Below are 12,763 nucleotides of genomic sequence, written 5' to 3'. Positions count from 1 at the left end.
CTCCGGACAGGATCCGTGTGCTCCTATTCGTCAGGTTTTGTTGCTGCCTTCAGTGCTGTTGGCGCGCAGCTGATCCCACCACAACATTACACAGTGCTCTGGGCGTGGTGCCAAAACAGTTAGCTGCCATGCAGCTGGGGCAAGAGCCAACAGCCAAGCGGAGCCAAGCCTGTTGGAGCACCACTGCTGCGACTTGGCGCGAGTTTGGAGGCGGGCGTTGGAGTCCGAGGAAGAGCCGCCTGCAGCAGAAGAGCCGGCAGCACTCCGATGGACTCTGCTCGACTGTCGACGGCTCTTTCCCGGACTCCAACGCTCGGCCCCGGACTCTCGGCCTGGTGTCCCTGAGAGCCTGGTACCCTGGTGCCGTGCACCCCTAGTGCCAACAGTTAAGACGGCCCTTCTCCTGTATAGGATCTAGCCAGTGCCAGATTTATGTATAGGCTAAGTAGGCTGAATCCTAGGGCCTCTAAATCTAGGGGGCCTTGTCAGCCTGCCCGATCCCCAGCAGGCAACTTCCCCCTCGCAAAATTGCAAACCCAAGACTTCATGCAAGAGCAGGGAAACTCAGGCCCAGCAACTATGAGACTCAGGGCTAGCCAGTGGGGGCCCAATTTGAAGAAGTGGGGCCCAACTTTAGGTTTTTTTGTAGGGCCCCAGTTCACAGCCAAAGTCTGCAAAATCTCATAGATATAAATAAAATTCATCTAGATTGCCCTAGTGTGGGGTGCCCCTCAGGCGCGGCCCGCAGGGCCCAATTTGGCCCAGTTGTTCCAATTGCCTTAAGGTCAGCCCTGCTGAGTCTGTGCAGGGGTTGGACTGACAAGCCCTGCACCTTCTAGGTCCCTGGTGTCACTATTCAGAGTACAGACTCAAGGACTTATAATGAAAATAAAGGGGGCAGGCACTTATTGGAAATCAGTTTTATCACCTCCCCCCCCCCCCAACCCCGGGACAATGAGCCCAGCCACCTTTTATTCACAGCCGCATAAGCACTACACTACAGCATGGCCATAAAGCTGTACGTTCAACCGCTGAAATACACACCCAATATGTAGCAATGAAGATTTATGTTACTGCTTTATGAATGAACATTGTGTTTTATTAATGGACTCTGTATTTTTGGAATTACCTAAGAGCCACCAATAGGGAGCTCTAGAATCTGACAGCTAACCAACTGGGTACTACCAAACAGTGCCCCTATTGCTGAAAGCAGGTAACCAGCAGGAAACGCTTCAGCTCAGCCTTTGCACTGTTGACTGAACACCCCCTGCTGTGCAGATAATGGAGAAAGCTCATAAATTGCATCTCTTCTTTCGTCCTGGCCAGCTCTATTACGCTGGTGTAAACCCTGGTGCACCAGGAACCCAGAATAACAGCAAATAAAATCCACTCATACATCAGTGACTGATAAGACTTGTCAACCTGTTATTCCAAAGTCTTCCTAGATTATAAAGCTCCAAAAAGAGAGCAGGTCTGGAAAGAGCAAGCCATACAATGGGCACCACCAGTGAAAAGGCCCTGCTCCGTGTAGCTTCTTGACATGGAATGCTCTCTATTGGAGTCTCCAGGTCCAATATAAAGACCATAAGAAGGGAGAGCAGGGACCTTGAAGTTCCCAACAGCTGTTAAGCAAGCAAGCAAGCACACATGACATCTGATGCTAATTCCCACTCCCAAGAGTTACCGGTAAATGAGATTCAGGTGAGGGTCATAAGCAGAATCTTGCTGCCAATTGGTCTGGAAAAAGTCAACAAGACTGCCTGGCCTGTTATGGACAACCTTTGAGATCAGGATTATAGGCAGTATTTGGCGGAACCCGTATAAAAGATTTAGGGGGATCACAGGGGGAAGAGAGGGAGGAAAGTCCCATTGTGGTCCACTCATGCAATGATTTAATTGAATATCACCCTATGTCTGCATGTCGAGCTGCTGTTAAAAGCACAGCTACAATGGCCGCTTGAAAACACTACTTGGGAAGAAGGTGGAATCTTTTAAAATCATAGGCCACCCACAAACCAGTAGCATTTGGTGGGGGGAGGAACTTAGCATATCTCCCAATGCTGACATCACTATGGCTTACAATAAGGTAGAGGAGGAAGGAGGTGAGGTTGATGTGGTGCGAACACACTGGCATGAGCACCGGTGTGTTTGCACTGTGCCAACCTTACTCAACCCTGCCAGCACCAGCAATGTCAGTAGTGGGAGGTCATGTAAGTACCAGGACCTTACCCTGTTGACAGTGCTAGCTGCAACCCAACATGGAAACCCTATGCATAATCCTACTAAATCTAGTTGGTTTAATAGCAGTATTAGGCTAGCAAGATCTTGTGAGATCTTCCTGAAATCTCACAAGATCCCATGAACTCTGTAAGATCTTGCAAGAGCTCAGTGAGATCTCACAAGATCTCACCAGAATCTGCCATTGTTGCTGCCAGGTGCCGCTGCACAATCCAGGTAAGGGAGGTGGTGAAATTCTCAGCATGTTGTACGCTGAAAGAAAATTATATGAAAATGATGTACCAGAGGTATTTGACTCCTAATAAGCTTGCAAAAATGTATAAGACAAGTGCAAATATCTGCTAGAAATGTAAGCAAAAGGAAGGCACCTTCTATCATATGTGGAAGACCTGTAAGGTTCTAAAAGCATTCTGGGAAATGATATACCGGCAACTTCTCTTTTCGTTTTTGTTTTAAAGGAATCCTTTCTGCTCAATTTATACATACAACGGAGTTGATTTACTGCACTGCTGAAATCCAGGTTTTGAGGCAAGGAAACCAAATTTGGGACCAAGGACACTATTTTCAGTTATTATTTTTTAAAGAATATTGTAGAGTTGGAAAAAAGGTACTAAAATGGACATCTAAAATGGGCATTGCAGCTGCTTCCCTAAAGAAAAGCTAAGGTTGGGATGTTGGAATATTCTAGAAAGAACTTGAGAATTGGTCTTGAACAGGTTGCTAGGCAACAGAAAAATCTCCCCAGTAACAGGTTCCTTTATTAAAAGTATGTAGATAAATAAAGGTCAGTCAGTGTGTTAATGAACAGAGTTGTAAATGAGTCAGCAATTGAGTCTTAGAGCCGGATGGCAAGAGGAGAAGGAATTATGTTGCTTTATTTGACAAGTGTAATTTTTTTGGGTAAATAATAAAGATTCTCTGTAAAAAGAAACTCTGCTGCAAGCCTGAATAAGAATACAACCCAAGAGTTGATTCTCACACGTCAACAAGGGAGAGTGTTATGTACTGAGGTTTTCACCCTGGGCCAGCAGGGGGATACTGTAGATAGTTTTCACTCAGGTCCACATATGCAAATAAGGAATTGAAAGTGAAGTTCAGTGATTGGATAGTTACAGAAAGTTGTTACTGTTGCTTTGTAGTTGAGCTCTGTATAAGCAGGCTGGCTGAACCCCTCAGCCCAGTTCTGTTCCGGGCCTGTGAATAAACAAGAGCTGTTTGAAGAATCACTGTGTCGTCTGATATGTTCACCCACAACTTACCTAACAGAGCGCATTCCAGATGTTTCCAAACTACAGTTCCCTTCTGCCTTGACCGCTGGCCGTGTTGGTTGATGGGAGTGGTAGAATGCAGAGGAATTTTCAGCCTCTCAATTTCAGGGTTCTGGAGAGACAAGAAATGGCTGGGCCTCATCAGGCCCTGAAGACAGAAACCAGAAAGCAGGTGGGGAAAACTTTTAAGAAAGCTTTTTTTCTCACGGAAGTTAGCAACACCTGGAAGGAGATGTCGGCCACCCTTTGGCTAAAACCTTTAGGAGTTGGGTGGCCACTTTTGCATCGTGAAAAAAGAAAGAAAATACTGCACCCATAGAAGAGGACTGTGTTCACACCAGCCTTGGCTTCATTTCTCCATTGATACAAGGGAATTATAATGACCAACACTGCAGGGATTTTGTGAGGATGAGAGCAATACAATTTTAAAGCACTTTGGAAATTAAAAGCACTTAGAAGAAGAAGAAGAAGAAGAAGAAGAAGAAGAAGAAGAAGAAGAAGAAGAAGAAGAAGAAGAGTTTGGATTTGATATCCTGCCTTTCACTCCCTTTAAGGAGTCTCAAAGCGGCTAACATTCTCCTTCCCTTCCTCCCCCACAACAAACACTCAGTGAGGTGAGTGGGGCTGAGAGACTTCAAAGAAGTGTGACTGGCCCAAGGTCACCCAGCAGCTGCATGTGGAGGAGCAAGGAAGCGAACCCTGTTCCCCAGATTACGAGACTATCGCTCTTAACCACTACACCACACTGGCTCTTATAAAGAGAGGGACTCCCACTACCCCAGACATGTTTTATTTTGTGGGTATTCAGCAACATGCTCTAATACTGTGTTAGTGGTGGCTTTAGTCTCCTTCAGTTGGTTCTGCGATGTTCTGCAATGCTACCACAGTCTTGCCATCCAGAGGGGGGAAAAGATTTCTCAGGAGACAGATGAGGTGATCAGGCACTCCCATTTCTTTAAGAACTTGCCATAGTTTGCTGTGGTCGACACAGTCAAAGGCTTTTGCACAGTCAATGAAGCAGAAGTAGAGAATCTATATGGCCACATAAATAAATAAAATAGGGAGAATTAACAGTGGAGAGTACCGTAACATGTAAACCCAAGCTGCTTATGAGACTGACCTGGGAGATAATAAGGTTACATACATTCCAAGTTTCTAAAAGAAGTTTCAAGGCTGAAGTAGTTTTCATTCTCTCACCTTATAGCTCCCAAATGGCATTTGAGGTGGCAAGCAGTGCCATCTAGTGGCAGTTGCTTTCCATTGCAATGTCACATTAGAGAGAGAGAAAATGAATGAATATAACATATACTATATAATATATACAGGGTGAGTCCTTTAAAAGAGGCCCCGTGGATACAGAATACACATGTTCCATGGGGCTGCTCTTAAAAGACTCAGCCTGTAATATATAACAAATATTTAAAATATTTGATAACAGCCCTTCAAACAAATTCAGAGGTAGTGTACCAAAGCGTGGATAAAAATCAATTCTCTCTCTCTCTCTCTCTCTCTCTCTCTCTCTCTCTCACACACACACACACACACACACACACAGAGAGAGAGAGAGAGAGAGAGAGAGAGAGAGAGAGAGAGACCATTTTAGCCTCCTTTAATTGTGCTTCATAATCTCTGACCTATTCCAATTAAACTAAAGGAGCATCTACAGAGATCAACCATCTCTGCACCTTTCAGTAATACTCCAGAGTCCTTTGGTTGGTTTTTAAAACTTACATTTTAAACAAAGAGAAAGGAAGGAAGGAAATCTCTTGTTATTTAACTAACAGAGGTACAGAGTTAAAAATACCCAGGTGCTATTCTGTTCCATCCAGCTGCCCAGCGACAAGTGAATCCGTTCAAGATCTTTGATGCTTATTCTTTTTAATTTTTATTTTTATTAAGTAAAAATTAGAAAACATACATATTTACAACAAAAGAAAATACAAAGGAAAAAGAAAATACATATAACCAAGGAAAAAAATTAGAGAATACTTTGTGTCTTTTCATATTTACAGTTATTTACAACCTCTATAAAATGCTATGGTCTGAAGCTCAACATAAAAAAAAACAAGGATCATGGCCACTGGTCCCATAACCTCCTGGCAGATAGAAGGGGAAGAAATGGAGGCAGTGAGAGATTTTACTTCCTTGGGCTCCATGATCACTGCAGATGGTGACAGCAGTCACAAAATTAAAAGACACCTGCTTCTTGGGAGAAAGGCGATGGCAAACCTAGACAGCATCTTAAAAAGCAGAGACATCACCTTACCAACAAAGGTCCGTATAGTTAAAGCCATTCACCTTACCAACAAAGGTCCGTATAGTTAAAGCCATGGTTTTCCCAGTAGTGATGTATGGAAGTGAGAGCTGGACCATAAAGTAGGGAAGTGATGGGAGTCGGAGTCCATCCAACAACATCTGAAGGACCACAAATTGACCACTCTTGCTTTATAGGTTGAGAGAAGTGAATACAGGAACAGCTACAGGTCCCACTTTTGCTGCACTGTGTTGCAAAACAGCCTCCCCACACGTCCTGGTCAACAATAAACCCACCATGGATGCACTATGATTGTGTCGATGGCATGCTGCAGAATCACACTGGCAAGAAAAACCCCCAGCAGTTGGAGGGGCTGTCAGAGAACGGAACTGGAATTGGAATATAGGGAAATGATGACGTGTAAAGCTCGTATGTTAGTTAAAGCTATGGTTTTCCCAGTAGTGAAGTAGGGAAGTGAGAGCTGGACCATAAAGAAGGCTGATCGCCAAAGAATTGATGCTTTTGAATCATGGTGCTGAAGGAGACTCTTGAGAGTCCCATGGACTGCAAGAAGATCAAACCTATCAATTCTTAAGGAAATCAGGCCTGAGTGCTCACTGGAAGGGCAGATCCTGAAGCTGAGGCTCCAATACTTTGGCCACCTCAAGAAGAGAAGACTCCCTGGAAAAGACTGATGTTGGGAAAGATTGAGAGCACAAGGAGAAGGGGACGACAGAGGACGAGATGGTTGGACAGTGTTCTCGAAGCTACCAGCATGAGTTTGACCAAACTGCGGGAGGCAGTGGAAGACAGGAGTGCCTGGCGTGCTCTGGTCCATGGGGTCACGAAGAGTCGGACACGACTAAACAACTAAACAACATAAAATGCTATTCACAATAAAGGAGTGAAATGAAAGATAAGATATCAGAAAAAAGAAAAAAAGAACAAAGAAAAAATAAAACAGTAAAAGAAAAAGATGCGTTAATGCTTATTCTTAAAGTGCTTCTGGTTGACCTGTTTATTGAGCATTTACCTGGATTTCTTTTTAGGGAGATGAGATGATGTTGGCTATTTAATAAGCCTTCACTCTGATTTGCTGGTGGGGAAACGAAACAGCATTGCCTCAAAGCAACTGCTAGCCCACACTTTCCAGTGTGTTTCCTCATAACTTTCATTACACCCACAAAAGTCTGCTTTTGAGGGAAGTGGCTTTATTTGCGGAACAGCTCCAAATCAGTTTAATTGCACAACCTGGACTTGACTAGATGCGGCTGAATCTGAATCTCATCCGACAATAGCAACGGCCCGGGAGCGCCCTTAATTGCATTCTGATTAAAGGCCGTTTGATTCAAATGATTTAATAAATTAAAAACTAACAAATGAATGAAGCATTGTTCACTCAACTGAATAATGACTTAAAAAATATTGGATGGCTTGAATTTAGGTCTTAGCTGGTTTGTTTGGTTTTTAGAACAGAGGGATTTGTGACTCTGGCACACCCACATAATAAATAGGCCCAGTTTATCATTCTGAATGAGTCACTGAGTGGTTCAACCTTGAGAGCTGTCCAACAAAACACATGATGAAGGTACCCACGTCATTGGAGAACAATAGGAGCGTGCCTTATACCAATTCAGACCAGTAGTCCATCTAGCAGCAGATCTCCAGGGTTTCAAACAAAATTCCCTGCCCCAGCTCTAATTGGAGATGTCGGGGATTGAACCTTGGACCTTCGGTGTTGTGCACTGAGCTGAATCCTAGATCAATAGGATCCAGAATGCAGCAGTCTGATTGGTCTGCAGAAACTACCCAATCTAGCTCCAGGTGGAAGTGAATCAGCGACCTGATTGGCCTACAGGAGCAGCCAATCAGGCTCCTGGAGGAGGTGAATCCGCAACCTGATTGGCCTACAGGAGCAGCCTGGAATTGGCCAATCATGTGGGGCCCATTGTGTAAATAGCAATACGTTTTGGGGAAAGTTTCATTCATTGCTACTATGAGCTGAGTAAGGAGCATGAAATTCACACTCGACTCTGAGTATATTTCATTTGGCATGCAAAGCAGATGCTCTTCCACTGAGCTCTGACCCTTTCCTATCATGAGGCTGCAGACACACACATATCCTGAGCACTGTAGTGTTCCGCGAATTGCAGCTCTCTGAGGGGAAACCACATTCCCAGGATCCTCTGGGGGACGTCAACAGGCTTCAAACGTGCATTAAATGTATGGTGTGTATGCAGCCTGCTTTGAAAGTGTGTCTTCCCTGCAATCAGTGCAAGCATGCTGTTATGTCCTGAAGTTCTCACCCTGGGCCAGCAGGGGGATACTGTAGATAGTTTTCACTCAGGTCCACGTATGCAAATAAGGAATTGAAAGTGACGTTCAGTGATTGGATAGTTACAGAAAAAGGTTACTGTTTTTGTTCTAGTGGAGATCTATATAAGCAGGCTGGCTGAACCCTTCAGTTCAGTTCTGTTCTGGCCTGCGAATAAACAAGAGCTGTTTGAAGAATCGCTGTGTCGTCTGATATGTTCACCCACAACTTAACACATGCATTTCTCTCCAGGGTCAAAAGCTGGGTGGGGTTTGCAACAACAGAAACTAGCTGTGTACAATGATGATTGACTGCTGCCTCTGAGGTTGCCAAGACACCTTTCTCTCCCTACAGCTGCTGCAGCTCTTTCCAGAACTTATCTGTATTTGTTTGTTTGTTTTAACAGGTTGAAAGATGAGCTGCCAAATTACCCATCCCAGGCCAGAGCCCGAATGATACGAGGGCATGGAGCTGGGTCTGTAGTTTTGCATGCAGAAGGTCCCCGGTTCAGTCCCCAGTGGGACACCCAGGTAAGGCTGGGAATGAGCCCTGTCTGCAGGAAAATTGGCTTCCAGGTGGAGAAATCGAAATTAGAAACAGAACTGTTAGAACCCGATACTAAGAATCTATCAAGAATGTATAATCTGTTGCTGAAGTGGAATACAATAGATGAGACAGTTAAGTCAGCTATGATTAAATGGGCACAGGACATAGGTCATGACATTATGTTTGCTGACTGGGAACAGTTGTGGACCACTGGTTTTAATTTTATGGCATGTAATGCCTTAAAAGAAAATATAATGAAAATGATTTATAGGTGGTACATGACTCCAGTCAAGCTTGCGAAGATCTATCATTTGCCCAATGACAAATGCTGGAAATGTAAGGAGACTGAAGGTACCTTCTTTCACCTTTGGTGGACCTGCCCAAAGATTAAAGCCTTTTGGGAAATGATCTATAATGAAATTAAGAAGGTACTTAAATGTACTTTTCATAAGAAACCAGAGGCATTTCTCTTGGGCATGGTCGGCCAATTGGTGTCAAGGAAGGACAAGACTTTTTTTATGTACGCCACTACAGCAGCAAGGATTCTTCTAGCAAAGTATTGGAAGACACAAGAACTACCCACACTGGAAGAATGGCAGACGAAAGTGATCGACTTTATGGGATTGGCAGAAATGACTGGCAGAATCCGTGACCAAGCGAAAGAGACGGCGGAGGAAGAATGGAAGAAGTTTAAAATCTATCTTAAGAACTGTTATAAAATTGAGGAGTGCTAAAATGTTAAGGGGAAGGAAGATGCAGAATTACAGCTGAAATTGTTTAATGAATTAAGGGGAAATTGAGAAGGTTAAATAAGTTTAAATTTATTTGGTGAAAAGGGTTGCTGAAAAATCATAAAACAAGGATGCAAAAAAGGGTGAGGTATGGGGAAGTCGGAGAAAGGAGGTTTATGAAAAGGAGGTTAAGAAACTGTATCTATGTGTTTGTTTGTATTTGTTAATGTTGGTATGTTGTTGTTGTTTTGTCTTTAAAAAATTGGAAAATCAATAAAAATTATTTTTTTAAAAAAGGGAATGACCCCTGTCTGAATCCTTGGAGAGCCGCTGCCAGTCCGTGTAGACAATATGGAGCAAGATGAGCCAGTGGTCTGGCTCAGTAGGAGGCAGGTAGGAGAAAACCACAAGAGTCTGTAGCTGCCCAAGTGCCTGTCCAGCCAGCTGGTGTTTCTTTTCTTTTCTTTAATGTATTTTTATTAAAGATTTTCTTGATTTACAAAGGTATGTGCAATGTCTCTCTCGTATTTTTCCCCCCATGTAACTTTTTTTTTTTTTAACTAATCGGTTTCATTTGTTGAGACATTAGGAAGAAAAGGGAGAAAGAGGTGGAGGGGGGGAAGATGAGTAGGGGTGAGGTCAGGTGGTGATGTTTCTATTTTACTTAATATATGTGGGGTTTGGTGTCAGTGTTGCTTGTGCAGGTTCTCTGCTGTTCACTTGTGTTCCTTCGGTGGTGAGAGAGGTTGGGATTGGCCTCATTTGTGGTTGTCTGATGTGGTCTTTGTTTTCATGTGTGAGTGGGGTCTGTGGGTGTTTTGGATCAGGTTAGGCATAGTGATTTGTATGCTGTTGGTGGGTTTTTGTTGGGCTGTGTATGTGATAAAGAATTTCACCTCAGGTGGCAAAAACAGGACGGGCCGCCCCTGGCTTACAAAGTCGTCATTGATCCCAACCCGAATTCTTAGGAATGTAAATAAAATACTCAAGAAAGAGCAATATATAATTGACATTTATTCATCATCAGTCCCTATTACTAGGAATAATAACATGTAAAAAGTAAGGATGTAAATCAAGTGAAAACAATAACACCACACAGAAGCTCCTCACTGGTGAGGGAGGTGCACTCTGTACATGCCCCTGTCCCTTATTTCTAAGGCTCATAGTACCTAATTAAATTTTTCACACGAAACCTTGCAATCTTCTTTTCCACCCTTAGGCCCTTCTCAACCCCCTTTCAATCCCTGGGTTTTTATTCACCCCCTGCCTAGTCCCATGAACCTTGTGGTGTTGGGTGTCAACTGCGTTGGCTACCATGATCTGGTCTGTTTTCCACAAGGCGCAATTAAAATATACTTGTACACATTCAACAGTAGGAAAGGTTAAAAGTCCACTGCTTTGGCCCGGCCCCCGATTCCTCTGTGCTTGTTCAGCGAAGCAGGCGGCACCCAAATCCCCACGTCATTCGGGCTCTGCCCTCCTAGCCTGGGGTGTTGCAGTCTGGTTTGATAAAGGAATGTGCAAAGTTGACAAACCAACCGGCCTCATTTCATTTTCACTTGCTACTGTTTGCGTAAAGGGGACTCTGGTGGCACCTTCATTCCAGATGTTCAAGCAACAGTGGATGAAACCTGGCAGGGAATCAAGGCTGCCACTCCCAGCTTGAACACATAACTCTGGGGAGGTTTCTAGTATTTGAGAAGGGGGCGGGCAACACATTGCTATAGGTTTTTAACTCACTCCTTTTTTTTCATTTTGTGGTTTTAAGTTTTTATTGCTGCAAACTGCTCTGATTTTTTTTAAAAAAATGGCAGAGCAGTAGACAAATACTTTTGTAAATAAATAATTATGTTAATATCCAAGTTGAAATAAATTGTGTGTGTATTTGTGGGGGGAATTTCACATCTGCATCGTACATTTAAATCACAATTTAACACACATGGGTTTAAATATTTATTGAAAACTGCTTAGAGGATGTGTTACAGTCAAGCAGCATATAAATTTTGTTAAATAACACATTTTCATTAAAAAAATACTCATTTTTATATACCCTATCCCCTAATATATGCATTTTTGTAAACATTGGGTAGAGAACAGCATCACAAAATTTGGATAAGTGTGACTTTGGAAGGATGGCTCTGTTTTGGTTCACATATTGTTTTGGAAAACTACATATTGGATGGATCCTCCTTTAAAATGAGAACTGCATAGAATTTCTCCCCCACCTCTAGGCCCCATAACTGCTAAAGTGGTATAAGAGTGCTTTACGTGGATCGTGTCCTTTGCAGCTGTCTCTGGCTAGTGGCCAAAGGGAATGTTTGGGGAAATTCACACATTCCACCACAAGGGGGCAGGGTACTAAAGAGAACAATTGTTGAGATACAGTGTATTGAAGACGTTGATGGGATTGTGAAAAAAAAATTACCCAGGCATTTGATGGCAGAAAGATCTCTCTCTGGCCACCTTGAATTACTAGTTTTGAGAGTTGTTGATATCCGCCAGTCTCGGGAGACAATGGAGGAGTGTGCCTTTGCGCCAAGCTGTTGGACAGTTGCATCGCCTGCTGTAGCTGTACAGACCAACGCAGGAGAGACATGCTTTGTTTCAGCTGGGGCAGATGAAGGCATCTGTTTGCTCTGCTGCAGATGCACCATGGCGTTTCTTCTCTCTGTGCTCCTCCCCAGTGGTCATTTCTCCTCTGGCCACTGCTATGGATACACGACTCGACTGCCTGTCTCCAGGCACTGCAGTCGTCTGCAACAGATTCCCACAAGGCAGGGTTCATATCACGTTTGCAGACATCTTTGTAACACAGAGTTGGTCTGGTGCCAGAAGCCAGCTCCCCGTACAACCTGGGCCGGATTTAGGTTTGGTGAGGCCCTAAGCTGCTGAAGGTAATGGGGCTCTTTATATGTCCAGCTGTCCTTTGTCAACAACAAATTGTCACTGGTTTTTTGTGTTGAATATATGCTATATGGTAATTTATGGACCTAATATGTATCTAAATCCATTTGCACATAACAAAATAAGTATTTTATCAAAGTAATTGATATAGAAATGGGCAAACCAGTGATATTTTAGGGAGCAGGCTAGCAGGCGGGGCCCATTACTTACATCACAGGAGCCTACACAACACAAAACACTGTTGCTGTATGTAGGTTTAATTTTATTTGTTTTTTATCTTATATTTTGGAAATGTACACCCAGTGTTTTTTCCTTTACATTTTTAGGGGGCCCCCAAGAGAGTGGGGCCCTAAGCTATAGCTTGTTTAGCTTATACATAAATCCGGCACTGCGTACAGCACATCCTTGGGGTTCCTGATTGCTTTTAGGAGTTCCAAACTGTTTTTAGAAGTCTGAGTTGCAGTTTTAGTCTTGATGTGTTTGCTGCCCTGGGATCCTTTGAGGAAGG

The sequence above is a fragment of the Podarcis gaigeae genome (genome assembly GCF_964106915.1).
Source record: "Podarcis gaigeae genome assembly, chromosome: 8".
Taxonomy (NCBI): domain Eukaryota; kingdom Metazoa; phylum Chordata; class Lepidosauria; order Squamata; family Lacertidae; genus Podarcis; species Podarcis gaigeae.
This window is presented reverse-complemented; position numbering follows the sequence as displayed.